This window comes from Rhodnius prolixus, unplaced genomic scaffold (assembly GCF_049639745.1).
Source record: "Rhodnius prolixus isolate KJV_2025 unplaced genomic scaffold, Rpr scaffold_8, whole genome shotgun sequence".
In the NCBI taxonomy this organism is placed as follows: Eukaryota; Metazoa; Arthropoda; class Insecta; order Hemiptera; family Reduviidae; genus Rhodnius; species Rhodnius prolixus.
The window spans coordinates 29478499-29500458 of NW_027411593.1; the positions used below are offsets into that span (position 1 = coordinate 29478499).

At 33.6% G+C, this 21960-nt stretch overlaps 1 protein-coding gene across 5 annotated transcripts in view; it reads right to left on the reverse strand.

Annotated features, from left to right (window-relative positions):
* Window positions 1-21960, reverse strand: part of LOC141451120 (protein fem-1 homolog CG6966) — a 357494-nt gene that overhangs the window by 162572 nt on the left and 172962 nt on the right. The window lies entirely within an intron of this gene.

Here is a 21960-nt window from a genome sequence, read left to right on the forward strand (position 1 = left end):
TATGTTGGTACACATGCCCCTGAAGTACGATAAAATTTTCAGTAATATTCATTGTTTACTTCTTAAGTGGCAGCCGTTAAGGTTAGACGTGTTTTTCGAGCTTGGCGATTTTTGTTTGTTAAAAAAAATGGATCAAAGAATTTGTATTAAATTTTGCGTAAAAAATGAAATAAAGTGTGTGAAATGTTAATAAAGGCATATGGTGAGTCTGCTATGAGTAAAACAAGGATTTACGAGTGGTATAAGCGTTTCCAAGATGGTCGCGAAAACGTTGAAGATGACGAACGACCTGGACGTCCAAGCACATCAACAACCGATGAAAACGTGAAAAAAGTGAAAGAAATGGTTATGAACGATCGCCGAATCACAATCAGAGAAGTCGCTGATGATGTTGCCATATCAATTGGCTCATGCCATGAAATTTTTTCGGATGTTTTGGGTATGAAACGTGTGGCAGCAAAATTTGTTCCAAAATTGTTGAATTTCGAACAAAAACAGCGGAGAATGGAAGTTGCTCAAGAGTCACTCAATGAAGTCGACAACGATGCGGATCTACTGAAACGTGTTATAACAGGTGACGAAACATGGGTTTACGGATATGATGTCGAAACTAAGGCTCAATCGTCCCAGTGGAGGCATTCTGGATCGCCAAGACCGAAAAAGGCTCGACAAGTGCGGTCGAATGTGAAGGTTATGCTTACTGTGTTCTTCGATTTTAATGGCATAGTGCATCATGAATTCTTGCCACAAGGTCAAACAATCAATAAGGAGTACTACCTACAAGTTCAACGCCGTTTGCGTGAAGCAATCCGAAAAAAACGCCCGGATTTGTGGCAAAACAATTCATGGATTTTGCACCACGATAATGCACCTGCTCACACTTCATTGCTTTTTCGTGAATTTTTGGCCAAAAACAAAACTTTAACGATGCCCCAGCCTCCATATTCGCCAGACATGGCTCCATGTGACTTTTTTCTATTTCCAAACATAAAGAGAACATTAAAAGGCCGTCGTTTTACAAGCATAGATGACATTAAAAGCGAATCGCTGAAAGAGCTGAAAGCTATCACAAAGATCGAGTTTCAGAAGTGTTTCGAGGATTGGAAAAAGCGCTGGCACAAGTGTATTGTATGCGAAGGGGACTACTTTGAAGGCGACAATATTAATGTAGATGAATAAATAAATATTTTTTTCAAAAAACGAAAATTCCCGTTACTTTTTGAACACACCTCGTACTTTTACTAATTAAAGTGCATCTATTACCGTAAAATATGTTCTATAGCCCCCTGAAGATGTCCCAGTCCTTAGATCGAAAGCTTGTGTAATATAATCAGCGCATTGGCGCTAAAAAGTAACAATAAATAACAGAGTAACAAATGAAGCAAACGTGTGGAGAAGTTACCCCCAGTGGTAACACTCCAAAACATTAGACTGTTAGTCCCACTGTCTTCACTTGAAAGGAGTTCACGAGGCCACTGTCTTTTAAGACGTCTTGTCCGAGTTGTCAGGAAGAGTTTTTGAAGAAAGATTTTGGAGCTAGAGGATTTATATGAGATTGCAGGCTGAAGGGGAGTTTTCTGTATCGTGTTTTAGCAACTTCGGTGATAAAAGGAATGTTAAGGTCAGTGTGTATAGTTAGGGTGGAGACATAAAATGGAGCGTGTACAATAGTTCGATGTATTTTAGATTGAAGAGATTGAATCTTTTGGAGATTGGAGCGTTTGGTTGAACCCTACTGCTCTATTCCATAAGCCCAGATGGGTTTCAAAATAGTAGTATAAATCAGTCTTTTGTTGTCTAGAGAGAGTTTTGATCTATCGTCTAAAAGTCTTTTAAGTAGTCGATAGCGTCTGTTTATCTATCTATCTATCTAATTGGCGTTACAACCCTTGGTGGGTCCTAGCCTCCCCAAAGAGTCCATTCCATAGTTCCCGTTCATTTGCAACCGCTTTCCAATTTCTCACCTTTAGCAGGTTTCTTACGTCACTGATAATACCATCCTCTCATCTCAACTTTGGTCTGCCGATAGCGTCTGTTTAGTTCTGTTCTTTTAAGTCTAGTGTGGGGGCTCCAAGAAAGTCTTCGGTCTAAGGAAAAAAAAAATGACTGAAATTCGCAATATTCTTTCTCCCTTTTGATATTTAATAAAATTTATAGGAAGTCGGTGGAGCCCTCTTTAGGCTAATTGCAAAAATTTCTTAATAAACATTCATTTCTGTTAAACGGAACAGAAAAATGGATCTGCCACGAAATGAACGCTGCCTTGTAGTAAAACACGACTCCCAGAGGAGACAAGACAAATGTTGGGACTGATAATGGCTGACTGTCTCACGATAATCTGACAGATTTAGTAAGAATCGATAAAAAAGAGAATAGTAGACGTTTTTTGATCCAAAACACGTTGGTAGATTCAGCTCCAATTCCTAAATAATGTTACGAAATTATCGATGAACGGTGATGACCTTCTTAGCAGGGGAGTAGAAGTAATGCAGAAGCGATGCCACAAAAAACCGAGGATGGAAATAATAAGTGTTTTAGGAGTTACAATAATAATAGTTTAAAACGTTTTGGAACACTATAAAGAGATGATTAATTAATGCAATGATTATACAGGATGTAAATAAAATAAAGTGAATTTTACTGCCTTTAACCAGCTATAGGAGCAACTAATTATTTTCCCAAAGTTATGTAGAGATATCGACGGCAACTGTTAATAACTGAGTATGATGATGAAGCGAATCTACCTCCAGGTAAATGTGAGCCATTAATAGCTGTATAAACAACTTAGGGCATCATTAAAATATCAATTAGTGTTTCATGCGTAGACGTTAAATGTTATTAATTTGATATACGTAGTATTTATGGTTTATCTATAATCCCAAATGTTAGGAAAATAGGTGGAAAGAACACTGGCAAACATAACGGATTACCTAGTTGAGGAAGTAATTATCAACTCTATTTACAAATAAATTACTATTTCATTAGAAACTAACAAAAAAATGTTAGGAAATAAAACAAAGTTATTTCTTTGTAAATCACAATATAAGGATAAAATTCAAGGATAATTTTAAAAGTATAATGTTGTTTACTATAAGAAACTATAATGTGCTTATATGGGCGTAATATTTACCATTCCCCCCGCCAATACAATTATAACAAACTAACGGGAAGTTATTACATCATCAGGCGAAAATTGGGAATTTTTTTATAATAATAATACGCTATCAGTTTTCCTGAAAATGCACTGATCATGCACAATGTACAAAAAAATTATCGCTAGCCAGTATTTTTAGTGAAATACAAATTTATAATGTGTGAATTTATTATTCACAATTAGTTGTAAATATTTCGGTAAATATGTGATACAAATTCAGTTCACTTACATACTTCCGGTAAGATGTAATTAAAGGAGTCTTACCTGGGGGAAAAAAATTAATAAACACAATTAATATTTAGTGATTGGGTGTTTAAGATAACAAATAACAAACAATAACAAATATTTTTAACACCTTTCAAGCTAGTTCCTGGAACATTCCCACCGATGGATTCATATTTCCATCTATCTTCACAGATAGAATGTCAGTTTTGGGTTGAAAATTTTGATATTTACAAAGTTTCTGTCACATATCACTAGTACTAACTGACAAAGGGAAGTTACAATGTGGCTATTTACCGCATGTGAAAACAATGAACCGTTCAGAAATGCTGGCCGTTTCCGGTTATTTAATGGATAAAATATTTAAATAATTTTGTAAACAGGGATTAATTGAGTGTTATTTTTAACCCTTCAGCCGTCCACGTCGGGTCATATTGACCCCAGCTCATACTTTCAAGCCTTCTATTTTAATATCTATAAGGGCTGGGCTCGCGAAATTTTTATTTATCTCTTTTTAATGTATTTTGATTGAGATGGCATAGGTTTTTTTACCCGCTGCCTGCTGTATGGGCGCGAACCAGCCATTTTGACCCGAGGTGACAGTTTGTGTGGTTCATTTCTTAGTGTTTTGACCCAAGGTGACAGTGTGTGCCGTTCATTTCTTAGTCTTAGTTCATTTCTCAACCTTTGTTGGGACTCTTAGGAAAAATAAGCCAGAAATCCCTACTGCATTTCTGCCAAACAAGTCAAGGGAAGCGAACAGCTACCTTTTTGGGTTGACAAAGAAATTTTCTATGGTACCTTATGTACCCAAAAAATCAAGAGCAGTAATTTTGTTATAGCGATAAATCCATTGACAGCGGAACATGGCACAAAAATAAACCCGAAATTATAACTTTTTCCAATGCTACTAAAGGAGGGGTAGACACTAATGACCAACTTTGTGCAAATTATTCTGTAGGAAGAAAAACAAATAGATGGCCCATGGCCATTTTTTACCACTTACTTAATGTGTCAGCCATTAATGCGTATATCACATATAAAAATATAAACTTCAAACTGGACCGACGCACCTTCCTCAAAAGTTTGGGGCATTAATTATTGCGAAATGTCATTATCGGACCGGTCGCTGAGCACCGTGATCCCACGGGATTTGAAGGTGAGGATCAATATGTATCTGCAAGTAGAAGGCGCAACAATTCTTCCGATTGCAACAAATGGAGAAGACATTCCTAACCCTAAAAAACGAAGAAGATGCCACATATGCCCCAGTACAAGGGACAATAAATATCCTACTTTTTGCAGTAACTGTAAAAATTACACACGTAAGATACACTCAGTAACTATTTGCACTAACTGTAGAAATAATTGTAATTAATTAACTGTTTTAATTTTAATTGTAAACTGTAAATATTTTCTCTGTTTTTCATTACATGCTAAGCAGCACCTCATTTAGAAATTACATCTTTATGTTATTGATTTTTTTTAAAATCTGTATTTCTGTTTTATTAAAGTATTAATAAATGTTTTGTCTTCGATTTCTATTCCCTATAACATGATATTAGTTAGTTTTCCTTTTTATTTAATGGTTTTTAATGCTGGGTCAATGACCCGAGGTGACGGATTATAGCACTTTACGAAAGGTGACGGCTCAAGGGCTAAAGGGCAGGTGGACATTTTATATTAAGTGGGGAAGTTGCTATAAATATTCAAAAAATAATTTGTTGCAACAATTATATTGTTGTGTTATAATTTTGACAACAAACGATAAAATTGAGAATGCTAAATTGATTAATAAAGTTATAAAGTAATGGATCTCAGATCCTTATATTTCACCTTATATTAAGGGAAGAAAACTTAAATATCGGCTTAATAACAAAAGCTTTTACAAGCGATACTAATTTATATACATAATTAATCGCATTACATCTTCCTATATGACGACGGTGTAATATTTATTAAACCAGTGAACCTAACCTAAGTCTGCAATTACACTGTAACCTTCCACCTAATATTAAAACACACAGTGCTGCCAAAATAACACAATGATTATTCATGCTCTAATCTAATTTAAACAGAGATTTAATATTTTGAAAAGAAACCAAATTTCATGAAAGTTTAAAGTATTCTTTTTCTTTTTTCTTTTTCTTTTGTTGCAAAGAGAAAAGACTTTTAAGGGAAATAAAAGATTAAAGAGTGCAAAAAAAGGGTCTTTTTTTATTCAACATGTTTACACTCTTACAGAGGCCTCCAATCAAAGAGATTCTACTCCCTACTGTGTGTTTTCTTTCTTAACTAGTGTGCTTTTTAACAGCAAAAAGAAGAATCTCACTGAGAAAACAAATCACTATATTTGTAGTATTTATTTATTTAACGTTTAACATTTCCTCAACAGCAATTTCACATTGTTTTGATGTACATCTTCGACATTGTCTATCTTAGATGAGGATTATCGGGCATACATACACAGGCCACTTTCTCTTTGTAAAATGGATTGCAGTTGTTTTTATAATCTAAAATTTCTCTCCATATTTAAAATAAAATAAATATCTTTAATTTCCTCATAAATTTGGACAGTGGGTAGCACAAACGACTTTTCTAGGCAGTAGCATCTATGCTGACAGATTTTAAAACATTTTTTCTTTAATTTATTTGCTATTCACAATCTACAAAGAATAAAATGTAATAAGTGAATACGATAAAAGAAGTCTTTATGACTGGATCAGCTTGAGGAGAGAAGCTGCCCACCGGCAACACTCTCGCTGGAGTTTCTTACACTATTGAAGCTGGTCACGAGGCCAACAGCGTTTCAATCGTCGTGGAGGACGTTCTAGAATCGTTGTGAAGGCAAGATTTTGTACAGAATGGAAGAGAGTTAAAGAATTTTCTATATTTAGATTAAAATTCTTCAGTAACGTTTGAGATTTTGAGATCGTTATGGAGGGTGGAGTTAGAGATATAAAATGGAGAATTCGTAATCTGTCGGAGAATTTTTGATTGGAAGGACTATATTCTTTGTGAATTGGAATGTTTGGTTGAACCCCACAGCTCAAGTTCGTAAGTCCAGATCGGTTTAAGTACGCTGTTGTATATTAGTCGTTTATGTTCCAGTGACAGCTTAGATTGCCTGCCAATTAGTCGTAACAGTAACATTTGTTTCGTCGATTGAGTTCATGTCTTTTCAGTTAAGTGTGCGGATTCCACGTTAGTCTTTTGCCAATGTACAACCCAAGGCAGCGAACTAAATTAGCAGAAGATAGAGAAATTGAGTTAAGACTTATAGAAGGATAAGAGTTACGACGCAGAGGCCCAGGGTTCTAGTTTAAGTGAGTTTGCAGATGAGAAGAAGCTGTTGTGGGGACCCAGTTAGAAGATAGAATAGCAGTATTTTGAGTCAGTTGGTAGGTCAGATGTGTACTCAGTATAGAGAAGCGGTCCGAGAATACTACCTTGAGGTACACCAGCCCGTGCCAGAGAGTAGTCGGAAGAGGCAGATCTACAATTTAAAAAAGCGGTCGATAAGAAATGATTGTACAATCAAGTAATAAGTTGATGAAAGAGCTCTCTTTAACTTCCACAATAGTCCTAGGTGCCAGACTCGATCAAAGGCCTAAGCCATTTGGTTTTTAATGTTGAAAATTTGGTTAGGTTCAAGATTTTGATTACATCGTTTAGTTTGTTTAGAACGCATGTTTTTCTTGCTTCTTACCTTGGTATTCGTCTTTAATTCGGTTATTTTTTGTAGAGAATTTCACTTCCAATTTACAAAGTTTCAGTCTAACCACTTACATTTGCTAACTCTCCGAAATTTTGTCTGAAGTAGGCCAAACATACTTGCTACGATGGACTAAAAAAAAAAAATCAAACGGATACCTCTTCATTGGGAAGACTCTTGATGCTACTTTAAGAAATCAAGTTTACTTTTCTCCGAGAAATGTTTTATTCAAAAAGAAACTGCCAATAATGTGGAAATATTACGAGAAAAATGCGATTTAAATTGATGAGAATTGAAGTAACATTTTACATTTTATTTTTGCTTGCTATTAAGAGAAATCCTTTTTTAAGAGTCCTTAAAAGTCCTTTTTTTTAAAAAGTCAAAAACCTCAATACGTTATTCCCTTTATAAACATAATTTTGAACGCTTTACGAGCCGTTCATTGCAAAAATCGATTAACTCCACTTTTTTGCAATACCTTAAACTTAATTGTCAAAGCACTAAGTTCTGTCACAGCTATAATAAATTTCCCAAATAATAAAGATTAACAAAATTTAACGACGAAACTTTTTTGGCCATTGAATAATAAATAATTTATTTTAGAAGCCATTTTGATTAACTCCGTGCACTAATGTGAATCGTTGCGATAATTCAACTCAAATTCAGTAGCAGCCGCTAAATGATAACGGTAAAATTAATTGAATTTATATTATAAACAGAATTTTAAAAAACAATGTACAATATTTCATCGTATTTCTCCATTTTTTGTTTTATGGAGTTAATTCGAGTTGCGCGGTGAATGGCTCATATATAATTTTTACGCTACTTAGTTTAAAAAATAATAATAATAATGTTCTTGGGCTATCCTAAAATGAATCACGTTCGTACACTGTCGATCGAACAACATCCCTCCCAAGACTACAATTAATTCGCTTGCTCTCAATTACTTCAATTTGCCACGTTGTTTCATTAATGTAGATTGGTAAATTAAAATAAATACTTTTGTACTTGATGCTTGCACTACTAAAATCAAGCACGCCTTAAAGAATAAATTAATAAGAAAATATGATCAAATACCTGAGTAATGAAAGTAGAAATGAACTACTAACTCATTAACTTGACAGATTTAAAATATCTAGCTGGTTAAAACCCGAACAACTTCAAAAGTAGGACTGGTACTGAACTGAATTTTACATTCTTAACAGCGTATGTGACATTTAACCTAAAGGATAATTAGTTTCGTAATTTATAAAATATTAAACATTAATGGTTAATTCCATATTCTTTGACGAAATCGACTGCAATATAGAAAGTCATGCACTCCAATTAGTTGGTTGATAACCATAAAAGGAGGTGTATGTTAATACTAATCATGTCGGAATATTGTAATAAATTTTCACCATAATATATGTTTTAGGTCCTATGAATATACAGGGTGAAGCAGTAAGTATTGTCCATAGGCCTACTGTGTGTAGTACATCTAAAGTGGAGTTCAATGACGTATTGGCCAACTTCATATTTTCCACTGTTCTTAAGTGAACAGATGCAAATTGCACTTAAAAAAAAGAAAAGAAAAAGGGTTCAAAGGGTTGTTAAGGCTTATTCACATTTTTTTCTTTTTCAACAGGGTAGTTGTGTGTGAAATTGTAATTTGGAGTAAATACAAACAATATGAATTTTTTTTATAAAAATAGCACTTGTTTAAAATATTTCCTAACATTTTCTCAAATATTTGTTGTTTTTTTTTAAAGTGCAATTTGTAACCTTTGACTTCCTTTTTAAGACAGTTAAGAATTTTAAGACAGCCTACTTTAAAATTGACTACTGGGTCCATCTAAAAGAGTTTTCAATGAATTAAACAACTTAAACTTGATAAACTAACACTGTTGAGTGCTCGTGATCACGTTATCTTGCAAAACAAACGTAATTTCTCATACCAAGATAAAAGGAATCCTGGAAAATGATAAACCGTTTGAAAGCCCATTAAACAAGGAAACTTTTATAAAAAGTGCCAGCACCTAGGTAGAATAATGATCACATAAAAGCCTAATGAGTTTTCTTAAAAATTTCGATTACTTTTATTTTTCCAGCATCCGGAGGAAGATTGAGGCTGTTTGCAGAATAACTTATGCTTCGAAATGGTATCAATTTTTAGAAAATTTAGCTGTCTTCCTAATCGTGTCATCAGAATCGAATTCGGACTAAAACTTTCTGAGTAATAACATTTTTATTGGGAAAAAGTAATGATTTTAGAAAAAAAAATTAAAGTGACGTCACTTAAGAACAGTGGAAAATATGAAGTTGGCCAATACGACATTGAACTCCACTTTAGATGTACTACACACAGTAGGCCTATGGACAATACTTACTGCTTCACCCTGTACAGTGGGAAAGTGGCCTATTTTCTTAACCTAAAGCAGCGATCTGTTTTCTTCTGCAGAGACCTTACATGGGCCGATTTTGGCGTAGTCTGAGAAGACAATTTTAAGAATAGTTTTAACCAATCCACTTGTAAGTAGTTACTAAGTAAAAAGTTATATATTTATTGTGTTTGTGGTCTTGTTTGTACATTAACCAATATTGTTTATGAGGGCTGGAAAAAAAGCAACATATTGGTTGTAAAGAAGTTAATAAATCGGACCTCTACTACACCCTAGCCATCACAGCCCATGAAGGGCCTGGACCTCAGCCACAACAGCTTTCCACCGTTCACGGTCCCTCGCAGCCGTTCTCCAACCGTGCAGGCCGACCGCCCTAACATCGTCCTCCATGTCCCTCAGCCATCTCAGCCTTGGTCTGCCTCGGGGCCTACTCCCACCAGGATGCCCATACAAATTGGAGCCCTTATATCCTCCATTCGGTATATGTGTTCCAACCATCGCAGTCTTCCTGCCTTTTATGTAAGACACAATATCACAATAACTGTTCAGCCACTTCTTGGTTCGTCCTGATTCTGAAGCCTTCCTCTGTCCTCGCAGGTTCAAATATTCTCCTTAATATTTTCCTTTCCCACCTGCGTATCCTTTGCTCATCTGCTCGGGCCAAAACCCACGTTTCTGAGTCATAGGTGATGATCGGCCTCAGCACTGTCTTAAGAAGCCTTATTTTTGCTGCTCTTCACACATTTTTTTACTTCTAAACACCGTTTGAAGAGCCCATAAGCAACTATTTCTAGTAGCCATTCTTGCAGCAATATCTTCTGTTACATCGTTTTTAGAGGTTAACACTGAACCCAAATATTTGAAATCTCTTACTCCTTCAAAGGTATATAACCCCATCCGTAGGTTCCGAAACACCCTTCTCTTTCTTGTCACAACCAAATACTTGGTTTTCTGGCAGTTAACCTCCAATCCTAACTCTTTGGCCGCTGCTTCCATTTCCAAGAATATCGCCTTTAGCTCTGCTTGAGATCTTGCCAATAATGCCGCGTCATCAGCAAAGGCTAACACCTGTACTATCCTAATGTACAAAATTCCGCCTAGATTGACTGTTAGATGTTAATAAATGCTATGCGTAATTTCAACTCCAACCATCTCTGTTTTTATTTCATTTTAATGATTTAATTTTTTCCATGCACAAAATCTTTTTTTAAATGTAATGTTTTGTTTATAAAGCAATTTCTTTTCCTGTTTTGTATCAAGTAACTTTTTGATTCGTAAATTATTAAAATTAAAATATTTGGATATTTATATTGTCAATTTTTTTTTTAATATTTATAATAAAGGCAAACTCGCTTATTGTTGGTGTAGCCATGTCTGTAAGCTTAAGCATTAAGTGACATTCACTTCTCCGTTTAACAACTACCCTTTTATTCCCAAGTTCAAATTCAAACATCATACTATACTTGCAAACTTACAGATTATCCCGTCCATAACTTTATCCAAACATAGTTGGGGTGCCAATGCTGACCAGGCCACCCACCAGAAGACAATGGCAACCCAGAGTGTAACTGGAAGGCTTACCGGACGCTGTCACCCTCGGCTAGCCACCCGTACGAACCGCACTTCATTCACACAGTGCATTGTCTTCATATTTACATCTATGAATAACTTATATATTAATACACTATTGATTCATATAGTATTCATGGTACACAACAATACTATCAAAATATACGTATTTAATACACATACGTTAATATATTCTAATCCAATAAATACATCCATCCGGAATAAATACCCTTCTATCCTACATACTACTACAATATGGCTACACAGTTCATTCTCCTACCAATCCTTTTGTCTTAAAGCTAGTAAACTAACAGATTTGCTTACACTGTAAGCTGAGGATGGTTTCAAATTTGAGTCAAATAATTTATATTTAAAATTTTTAGCAAAATTTACTAATATGGGTTATACACGTCTCTATTAGCAATTGTAGAATTCCCTTTCAGTAATATGGATTTACCATTAATCCAGACAATTTTGTAATAAATTTATTCCTGTACTGGACGAATTTATGACATTCTATTATTAGGTGTTCCAGACCCTTATTAGTCACCACTGTGGGTGTCTTTTGTGAGCATAAATTGCATATCCATTGCACGACTAATCGGCAAGCCGGTAAATTATTCTAAAGTACTTTTGTCGATACCTTGCTCATAAGCTTGGGATTTATTACTCTAAATTCTACATTTTTAGGTCGTATTACAGATTCAGTTTTAACATTATTTAATTTCTGATCAACTGCAATTTAACCCAAACAAATATAACTAAATCCCCTCTTCAAAATTTCAAACAAATTGCCATCTTAACAATTCAGATATGAATATTATAACAAAAACTTACAGTTTAAAATGTTAAGCATAAGGGTTGATTAAACGCCAAAAGGTACACAAATCAGCTAGTACCCAACATTTCATTCATGCTTAGCTGATATAATTTAAGTAATTTTGCTGCATTAACTTTTTCTTCACATTTTTTTAGAAATTATTAGATGTCACTTTGCCTTATGCTGGCCATTTTCGTCTACAAAATATTTGTTCAAGTAGCACTGTAGATCTAGTTATTTATAATAATCAAACTGTTAATTACAGGTTAAAAAGAAAAATGTTATAAAAAATTAAAAATAACTGTGTGTTATTTGTGCTCACGAATATTTCGGTAAGACAAATTCAAGACAGTAGCCGACTCTAACTTTGTATTTTTCTACTTTAACATGCATGTACGTATATATGATTTATCATAATTATAAGAAAAAAATATTATAAATGAAGTGGCCAGCATAAGGGTCTGTGACATCTAATAAATTCTAAAAAATATTAATGAATATTAATGCAGTAAAATTACGTAAATATTAATGAATTAATGAAGTTGGATGCTTGCCGATTTGTGTACCTATTGGCGTTTAATCAACCCTTATACTTAACATTTGAAACTGTAAGTTTTTGTTAAGGAGATTTTTGTACCTTTTGGATAGATTTTCCTTTTCCCTTAACAAGTGTAAGAGCTGATCGCCGCTTTAATGTTACGTAGAGGAGCCCTAACTCTATCATCCTACCAAATTTTTTCAAGATCGGGCCAAGATTTACAGAGTAATTAGTAATAATAATTTTGGAGGGGGCCTTACATAAAGGGGGCTAACTCCTCTCCTATTCGATGTACAGCGTCGAGACCCCCAAAAGGCACATCTACATAAAATTCCGAATCGAATGACACCTCATTCATGAAAATCGGTTCACGCGTTTAGGCGCTACGCATGCCGTTTTGGCCCATTTTCAGCAATGTATTTCTCGAAACCTATAAGATCTGGGTTGTTGCAAAAAAATTACAGTTATAAAGGAGGATTTGCCCCATATTATAAAGAAAATTTGGGAATTTTATCTTTTATAGAAAAAGAAAAAAAAATTGTCAAAGTTGGGTGCTTTTGAACGTTGCGCTTTTTCGTGCAGTTTTTGATCATCAACCCTTATACAACTGTCCTACCGGACAGTTTTAATTATCACTTTTCGCTCTTTTGAAAGAATTATTAGTGTATACTTCGATCAGCCTCGTTTTTATGGCTTAAACTTCCACCTCCAACATTAAAATTGCCTATGTACCAGCCTCTGGCCGGAGTGAAAACCAGAACGATTTTTTATTAGTCAAACATCAATGACCCTATTCAAAATTGAATCATAAATACAAATAACGAAATCTATTATGTTGCCATTTGTAGATAGTATTAATGCAATTAATAGCAACATTAATATTAATTATTAATATTAAAAACTCATTACAAAATTTATATAACAATAGTAATCTCATATTTCACATATCTTTTCGTTATTAATTATTCATCCCAGTTAAATTCTTGAATAAAAGAATATTCTAGAATATATTTGAATTTTTAAGGAATTAACGTGCTAACAGAGCAGTGCAGCTAGTTCGTGTTTAAATAACAACTTTTGAATCATTTCATCACGACATTATTCTAAATTACACTAATTTTAATGAAACTGATCATTTTTATCATTAAAAATGGATTTAGAAAACATAATGTATTAAAGATGTAATGATATTTAAATGGCACTGGTGGCTGACGGTAAAGCAGCTCGTCTTTGGTTGTTTTACGTCACCACCGAAGCTTTGAATGGAATTAATCAGACATTTTTTTCTCCGCCGCTAATACAGTAACTTCTATGCATAATTTTAGAATTACGTGGTATGCAGTTCCATTGCAATTAACCCTAATTCAGGAAAACGCGTAAAAACTTCCTTTGATTTCACTCAGTAAACTTTTCACGATTTTCGCCATATTTCTTTTTGTGTTCGTTTCGGAAGGGGATTTAAGTGCATTATGTTTGGATATTGTTCTATCGTTAAACTGCCAAGAACTGATGAAATTTGGATTGAAAATTATATTCGTTCCTTTGTTACTTTTTCCAATTCTACTAATTAAGAGAAGGTACTTATTTTGAGTGTGCATCATAAATATCCGATTTGAGGTCTCCTGAATTGCAAAGTGCATTACATTCGGATTTTTAAGAGAATTTGTGAATCACAACTCTGAGAAGAGTAATGACAGAAAGTCGTGTCACTCTTAACATAGATGTTTTTAAAGGAATAAAAAAGATAAAAGTTTTATCTAATTTATAAAGACGGTAATTCCATTTGGTGTTGATTTGGCTTGAAAATCATTCCACATAATTTTATTATTTTCTGATTACGAAAAAGGTCAACGTTCGTTTTTGCCATTTTTTACTGTTAGTTTATGCACTCTGATGCATTTTAAGCGACTGGATTATAAACTGGAGAAAATACAAAATGGTGTTTAGTTATGTGAAAAAGATTGGATTTTTTTTTCACTTTTAGTGCTAAAATGCTCTATAAGAATTTATTTCAAGCCTAAATGCTTCTTTGCGCTTTGGCAATGCTTCCTTTCTCGTTACCTAATTTTAATGAGATTGAAAAATTTGCCACCCTAAAACAAATACAATTGGATTTTCTCTTCACATGTTACGGGGGAAAAAAATTAGTAAACCATTAAAGCACAACTTATTATTAAAAATTTAATAATCAAAAATTTGTTTAGGTATCAGCTACCACCACAGCTGCAAATATTCCCTCTGTATCCTTTGCTTGCTTCACAAACACGTGCGTATTTCAAAAAAGTAAATATGTCTAATCAGCCCAAAAAGACATTTAAGTAAATAAGAAAATCGATTACCAGTAGGAGAGCAATTAACAAGAACCAAACATTGAGGGGGTATATTGCAAAGAAAACAGCCTGTCAGACGGGAAGGTTGAGGACGAGCAAATACGAATCGACCCCGAGTCACATTCAGGACAAGGATATGCATTAGTTTAGAGAAGATATTAGGCTAATTACTACACTGGATGCAATCTGAGTATGTGTTCTAGAAAGGGGACATACTGACCTATTCAGATCTATCATTAGATACAAAGTGCCAATCTGGCAATATGAACTTGAGTTCTGAATCTGCTAACAACTCCAAACATCTATTTATAGGAGAGCTAATAGAGAGCAAGCTATGACGTCCGAGTTGAAATTTCAGTTCTAGTTTATGACTTGCTGCCAAGTGATCTCGAGAGCAACATATTACCCCAGTCATTACGTATTTTATCTTCAAATTTTTAAAAATAATACTATAGTTTATGCTTTCCTTTTGAATACGTCGTACTTTGTTACAAAACTTGTTTCCGTTTAGAACAGATTTTTATGTTAGCTTGTTGTGTAATAATCGATTATAAAATCACAAATCACTCCCAAATTAAATTGTCGGGAAAATAGTAACTCTTAGTGAAAATTTAGCTACGCTTGCTAGTATCCCTGGCCGGTTTTGTACCTACACCCATTATCAGAGAAGTAGATAAATCATTTTAGTTTACTTCTAGAAGTGCAGTGCGAGATGGGAAACAAGTGAAGACGAAAACTATACACCAAAATGAGTAATCTATCTCTGATAATGGATTAAAGTACGAAACCGATCAGGGATGCAATAAATATGCATGTAAAATGATCGCATTTTCTGAACGGTCAATTGACATTAAACAGAATACTTAAATTTAGTAAAGTTTTTCAGTTCAAAATGACAGTCTGATCAAATTGTGTCTGATCTCTTCATCAATTTCTTATTGCAGCTGGAAGACCGGTCTTCAGATCTACTATCAAGCAATAATCACAACTGGGGGACGTCAAGAAGTAAATATTTGAATATGTAACTTTTAGACGAAAATTTAACTGCGTGTTATGTATTCATTGTTCTCAGCTGCAACTATTATAGTGGGTTTTAAAAATAAAGTGCATTCAAATTGGCAGCCATTCTGGTGCCTGGCCAAATAAATCTATGTTGTTAATTTTTTTTATTTTAAACGCTATCAAATAAATTAAATTTCATTTATTTAATTTGCACTCAACAAACTATAAAATGGTATTAATCTTATCTTTTTTTCATGAATTTAAGTGAGAAGGCCACTTATGGATTTGATAATGGTATTAAATGTAACTTTATGCATCTTTATAAAAAAACAAGAGGGCCTGCTGTTATTGTAAATATTGCTAAAGAAGTTTTGAATTGATATATTTCAAAAAGATAAAAATGAACTCAATTTCTATTACATTAATAAAAGATTACGAAAAACATCAATCGAAATTCAAACCTAAAACCTATCTGACAGTGACACCTTCATGTATAAACACAATTTAACATATATCCCCTTACCACGTTCAATGTACACAATCCGGAGCATACATAAACGAGGTTACGTCAACAACAGAGCTCTGCGGATATTGTAAGTTCTTACCGCACAGTATATAACCTCTCCTACAACGTTCAACAGGAGGTTCAACACACATTATACTATATACATTATAATCTATTTACACTCTCTAAGTATATTAATGGCTTGGAAATACCTAAAGATGGAACTAATGTACTGCTTGAGTGAACAGTACAACTTTACTTTTTTCGTCAGTTCTGGTACTGGGAACTTATTAATTGAATCTTCCAAAATAATTGCAAAAAACAACATCTACATAAAATAAAAAATTACAACTAAAATAATATTTTTCGGCACACAATGGTACTGGTAAAATCCATTTTTTGAAATCATTAAAACTAGAAGTGGAATCAAATTTTGATTTACAAAAAAAAAAAAAAGTTGAGAACTGTAGGTCAATGATACGGAAAAGAGTTCAACTTTTTACAAGAGCTGTATGATGAAATGATTTTTCAATTAAGAAAACCACTCATTTTGAGGGTAATCAAATTTCTTATATCCTCAAAAAAAATCTGTACAGTAAAAAAGCCAAATATATATGTATATAATTTCTTTTATCACGTAATTCAAACAAGATAAACGCTATCCAAATTCTTATTTCTTAGTTTCCAAGAATTTTTTTTTTCATGATTTAAGGCGCGTCTTTCATCTGAGATGGTTGGCGCCCGGAGCTTTTATAGGCGTCGCCCTCTGGACAGTGTTCTCTTGTTACAAACAACACAGTCCATCACTGGACAGTGAGCTGTAAGAAACTCCCTAGGAAGAGAAACTCTAAAAGGGCCAACAACTGGATTCTAATTCAGAATTTCCGCGTGGAAATCCAACACGCTAACCGCATAGCTAATTCCTTCAAGCTTTATTAAGTTGTTTTTTTAAAGTAATCGCTCAATTAATAAAGATATACGTAGGTCTATAGTGTAAAACAAAAATGAGCTTCAAAATTCCAATAGTTCCAAATTGGCAGACTAAAAGTGGCGCCCATTCCTAAAAAGATTTTACTTTCTCTTACTCCATTAAGTAAGTGGAGGTATTGTATTCGTGCACATCCTCCATTTTGAGTTTTTCCCGGAGATATTCATTTTTCAATCTCTCTTGAGTACGAAAAAAAAAATTATTTTTTTTACAAATTAGATTTTCTTTACGTACGAATCCACTGAAACTCAAAAATGAGGGCCTGCTAGCTGAGCGCCTGGGTCTGCTGAGTCTGGTCGTGAGTTACAATTATTTGTACGTTCGCTTGACATAGCGAGAGACATTTTGCTTGTACGTGGCTGTGGTGGCAATTGTGGTAGCTAATGCTGAGTTTTGAAACGACGTTGTGCACCACCAAGAGATACCTCCAAAGCCAGCCTTATTTTCTTTACGCAAATCTTGGGGGGCAATCTCAGCCAGCTTTGGGATTTACCGAACCATTGGTTAATATTATTAACTGTTAAACTCATTATTATACTCGTTTGGAAATACACTTTTACTTGGAAAATTTTACGGCGCATAATTTTATAAGAATTTTGGGGGACAGAGTTCCCCTCGGAAATATCACTTCAATATTAAATAAAATGATCAGAAAAAGTCTGTAGTTGAAGGAATCCCCAGATTATAGACCAGGGGTCTCCAAACTACGGCCCGCGGGCCACTTGCGGTCCCCTGAGGACATTTATCCGGCCCTCGCCGCACTTCCGGAAGGAGCATCTCTGGTCAGTGAGAGGAGCACTGTAGGTGGCGGTGCCGCAAAGCTGCTTCGCTCATGTACAGTACTATTTCCGATGACGCGAGACGGACGCGTCATGGCTCCGGAAACAGTATAAAATAACAGCAGAAGTAGGAAGAAAGGCAAAGCACTATATCTAAACCAGACATTGACCATCTCATTAGCCAAAAGCAGGTCCATAGTTCCCACAGAAATACTGGGCAGTTTGGTGATTTAAATTAACTTGTTCTTTATTTTAAATATTCTATTTGTTCCCGTTTTGTTTTTGTTTTTTTACTTTAAAATAGTTTGTTTTATAGTCCGGCCCTCCAACGGTCTGAGGGACAATGAACTGGCCCCCTGTGCAAAAAGTTTGGGGTCCCCTGTTGTAGACATTCGTTAAAAAAAATTATTTATTGGGTTTTTTGAATTACCGCTAACATATTTCATTAAGCTACCTGTTCATCGTTTTACATTAGGCTCAATATCACCCATGTCTGAACTTGTTTTCCCCCAATCCCTCAAAACAGATACTCCCTGGCACCCATCTAGTTTCAAAAACTAGTCAAAGATGATTGTAAATCTCACTAAAAAAATGACCATTAAATAATTTCAACTAATTCATAGTTCTTGATGAAGATTTTACTCACGATCAGCAGTATTCTATTAACGTAATACTCTAAATTTATATATTAATGAAGAAGTTAACTAATTTTAATGATGTCACTTAAATTAGCAGTGACATATTAGTTTTATAAATGATAAGATTTGAGCCTTATAAAACTGATTCGTGAAATAATTTAATCGATTACTTACATCAATCTACTCAGTGCATTTCAGATTAGATATTGTTTTTTTTATTTCATTCGAATAATCAAAATTTTATTTTTAAGACGTTACACATGAATATCGTTTTTTAGAACTGCATTTAGAATGATTAGATTACGTTAAAAGTATCACTCACAGTAAGTGGTTCGTGTATAGACGTGAATTACATCACATACCTGGAAAAAAAAAGAAAATTATTAAGTTAAAAAATTTAAATAAAATAATACATTAAATACAAAATTTTTATAAAGAACGTAGTACTTGTTTTTATTTTTTCAGGAAGTATTTTTTATCTCAACCGGAAGTTGATTAAAATATAGAAACAGAGTTTAACGTACTCTTGCATATTTTGGGTCAGCTTAAGTATTGTTTTTTTAAAGCAAATAGATGTAAGAACAGAATGTCTCACTAAAAAATGTTCTAGTAAATTGACAAATTTATGAAAATACCAGGTTTTAGAAAAAGTGCGTTTTCTCTAAACAAATTTTGCAGATTTTCGCCTTCAGTACCAAAAAAATTAAAAATAAAAGGCTATAAAAATTTCTTTAAACATATTTGTGAAATGAATAACTAAAGAAGGGTTGAGACATAAAAATGAGCTAAAATAGAATACGTGACCACTCCCTACAAAAAACTAAATTACAACTATTTATATTTGTATCTTTTTCACAAAGACGAGCAAAATATTAATAACTGGGAAAGATTTAGGGTATAAAGGTAACGGGGACAGTGTGAGGCGATGTCGTCTATTTGATATGAATAAACCAGTAGCGTGTGTTGATTAAGTTAGCGCGGTTAGAATGTTGGTCCATATTTGGGCATGAACTTGGATCGTCAATTAACTTTAACTCCCTCATCAAATTACAACCCCATTTTCTGGTCATTTATTTACTGGTGGAAGAGTAATGTGAGTGTGTGTGTGGAATGCAAATAATAATTTTATAATAATTAAATTGATCTTCTTTTTTATGCAAAGCCAAGTTACGAGAAGATTCAATTATATTCGTAAATTATGGTAAGAAAAAGACATGTGAGTGCTCATACGAGAGTCTTTTCCTGAGAAAGTTAAGTGAAACTGCTGAATATTAGAGAAAACTGTTCGAAAACGAGCTTAACTTGATAAAAATTTACTTGATAATTGAGAATGATTTTTTTTCTCGAATAATCTGTTAGCATTATTTCTCAATATCTACGTAAGATTAATATTATTTCTAAAAGTTAATAAAAATATGAGAAAATTATTAAATGTTTAGAAAAATAAGTGAAAGGTATTGAAGCGCCATTGTTAATACGCTTTGATCAGCCATAACTGGGTTTTCATTGGATAGGGCGTGGTTACACTACAGGTAGGCGTGACACGCCTACAGTCTGCAACCTCACTACATTGTGATTGGCCAATACTTTAAACTTCATAATTTCAATGAAATAAGTAATTTAAATTTTTTTTTCCAACATTTCTCCCATAGGTATTTGATAAACTTTCAAATTAAGCAAGAAAAAAAAATCCCTTTATAAATGCGATAAATCGCATTTCTATTGGAATAGCACTTCATGTTTTACCCAATTATCATTGACAGAAGCCAAAAAACTTGAGAACTTTTATTGTTTAATCGAGAAATAGATAAAAGAGAAATGGGCATATTGTAAGCCGCCATTACATAGAAGGCTGAAAGCTTACTTTATACTCCATCTGGTGGAGAACTCTATTGGCAATTTCTGTAAACATAAATGCAGTTTCTACATTTAAATTCAACCATGTTAGCGACTCACAAGACTTATAAGGGACCACGTTACACTCACATATAAACATGTTAATGAATGGCAAGACTTATACTTATAGGCCTACCTCAAACTCACATATAAACATGATGGCGACTCACAAGACTTATATGGGACCACGTTACACTCACATATAAACATGTTAATGAATGGCAAGACTTATACTTATAGGCCTACCTCAAACTCACATATAAACATGATGGCGACTCACAAGACTTATATAGGACCGCCTTACACTCACATTTAACCATGTTGACGATTCACTAAGCCTATATAGGACCATCCTACACTCATTAGACCTACATAAGTCCACCTTACCCTTACTTACCTTTTAATTTATTTTTTTACCGCATTACATATAACCTACTTATGTATTAGTCTATTTTTTGTGGAATTAAAAAATTAAATCGTCCAAAGTGATTAAAACTAAATTTGGAATTAAATCCAATCAATTAAAATCCTGATTATTTTATTTTAATCTTAATTTTTTTAGGATTAAAAATTTTAATTGATTATAAGTGAATTTAATTCAATCACCTAATTTTGGACAATTTTTTTAGCTTTAATCATGATTAAAATAAAATTTTGTTTTAATTCAATTGGAATTTAATTGATTAAATTTTTACCCATCTCTGACGCCAATCTACTGAACTTAACATCGATAAGCATCACTGAAGATTGAAAGTTATTTAAGGAAGCGATAAATATCAGTTTGTCCCTCGCGAATACCCAATTATCGAAGGACAGGGAGGAAGTGTACGTTTAATCATATGTAAATTATATGGTACACGATGGAAATAATGAGAAATAAGGCAAACGAAAAAAAAATGGTGGCCTCTCGATAATCAGGAGTTTTTGGAAATGGTATATAATTAAATATGTTAATAAGCAAATTAAATCTTCTTCCGCACTAAACTTGCAAATTTCCTTAAACTTTCTCTCCTCTCTTGTGGTAAGAATAGGTATTGTGATCCTGCAGTTTTTGGTTTTAAGTATTGCATTTACCACAAATATCTTTGTTGATGTTTTCAAGCCCCCAAAATGGGTTTTTACAAATAACATTTTAAAAAAATATATTTGGACTCGGAGGTTTCTAAAACGAATATTTTTTAATGAAATCTAAATTGCGAAAATGTCGACACGACTAACCAGGAACGGGAGAAAGTAAAAGCAAGAAATTAAAAAATTAATATAATTAAATTGCAATTTTTTTATTTTTCTGATAATAAAAATGAGTAAGGAAGTAAAAGAAATGCCTTGAAATAAGTTTTTGTTAATTAAAAAGAGAAAAAAATCTGTTGAAACATAAGGTCGGTTGTTTAATTTATATAAAGACAGAAAGAGATAAAGATCA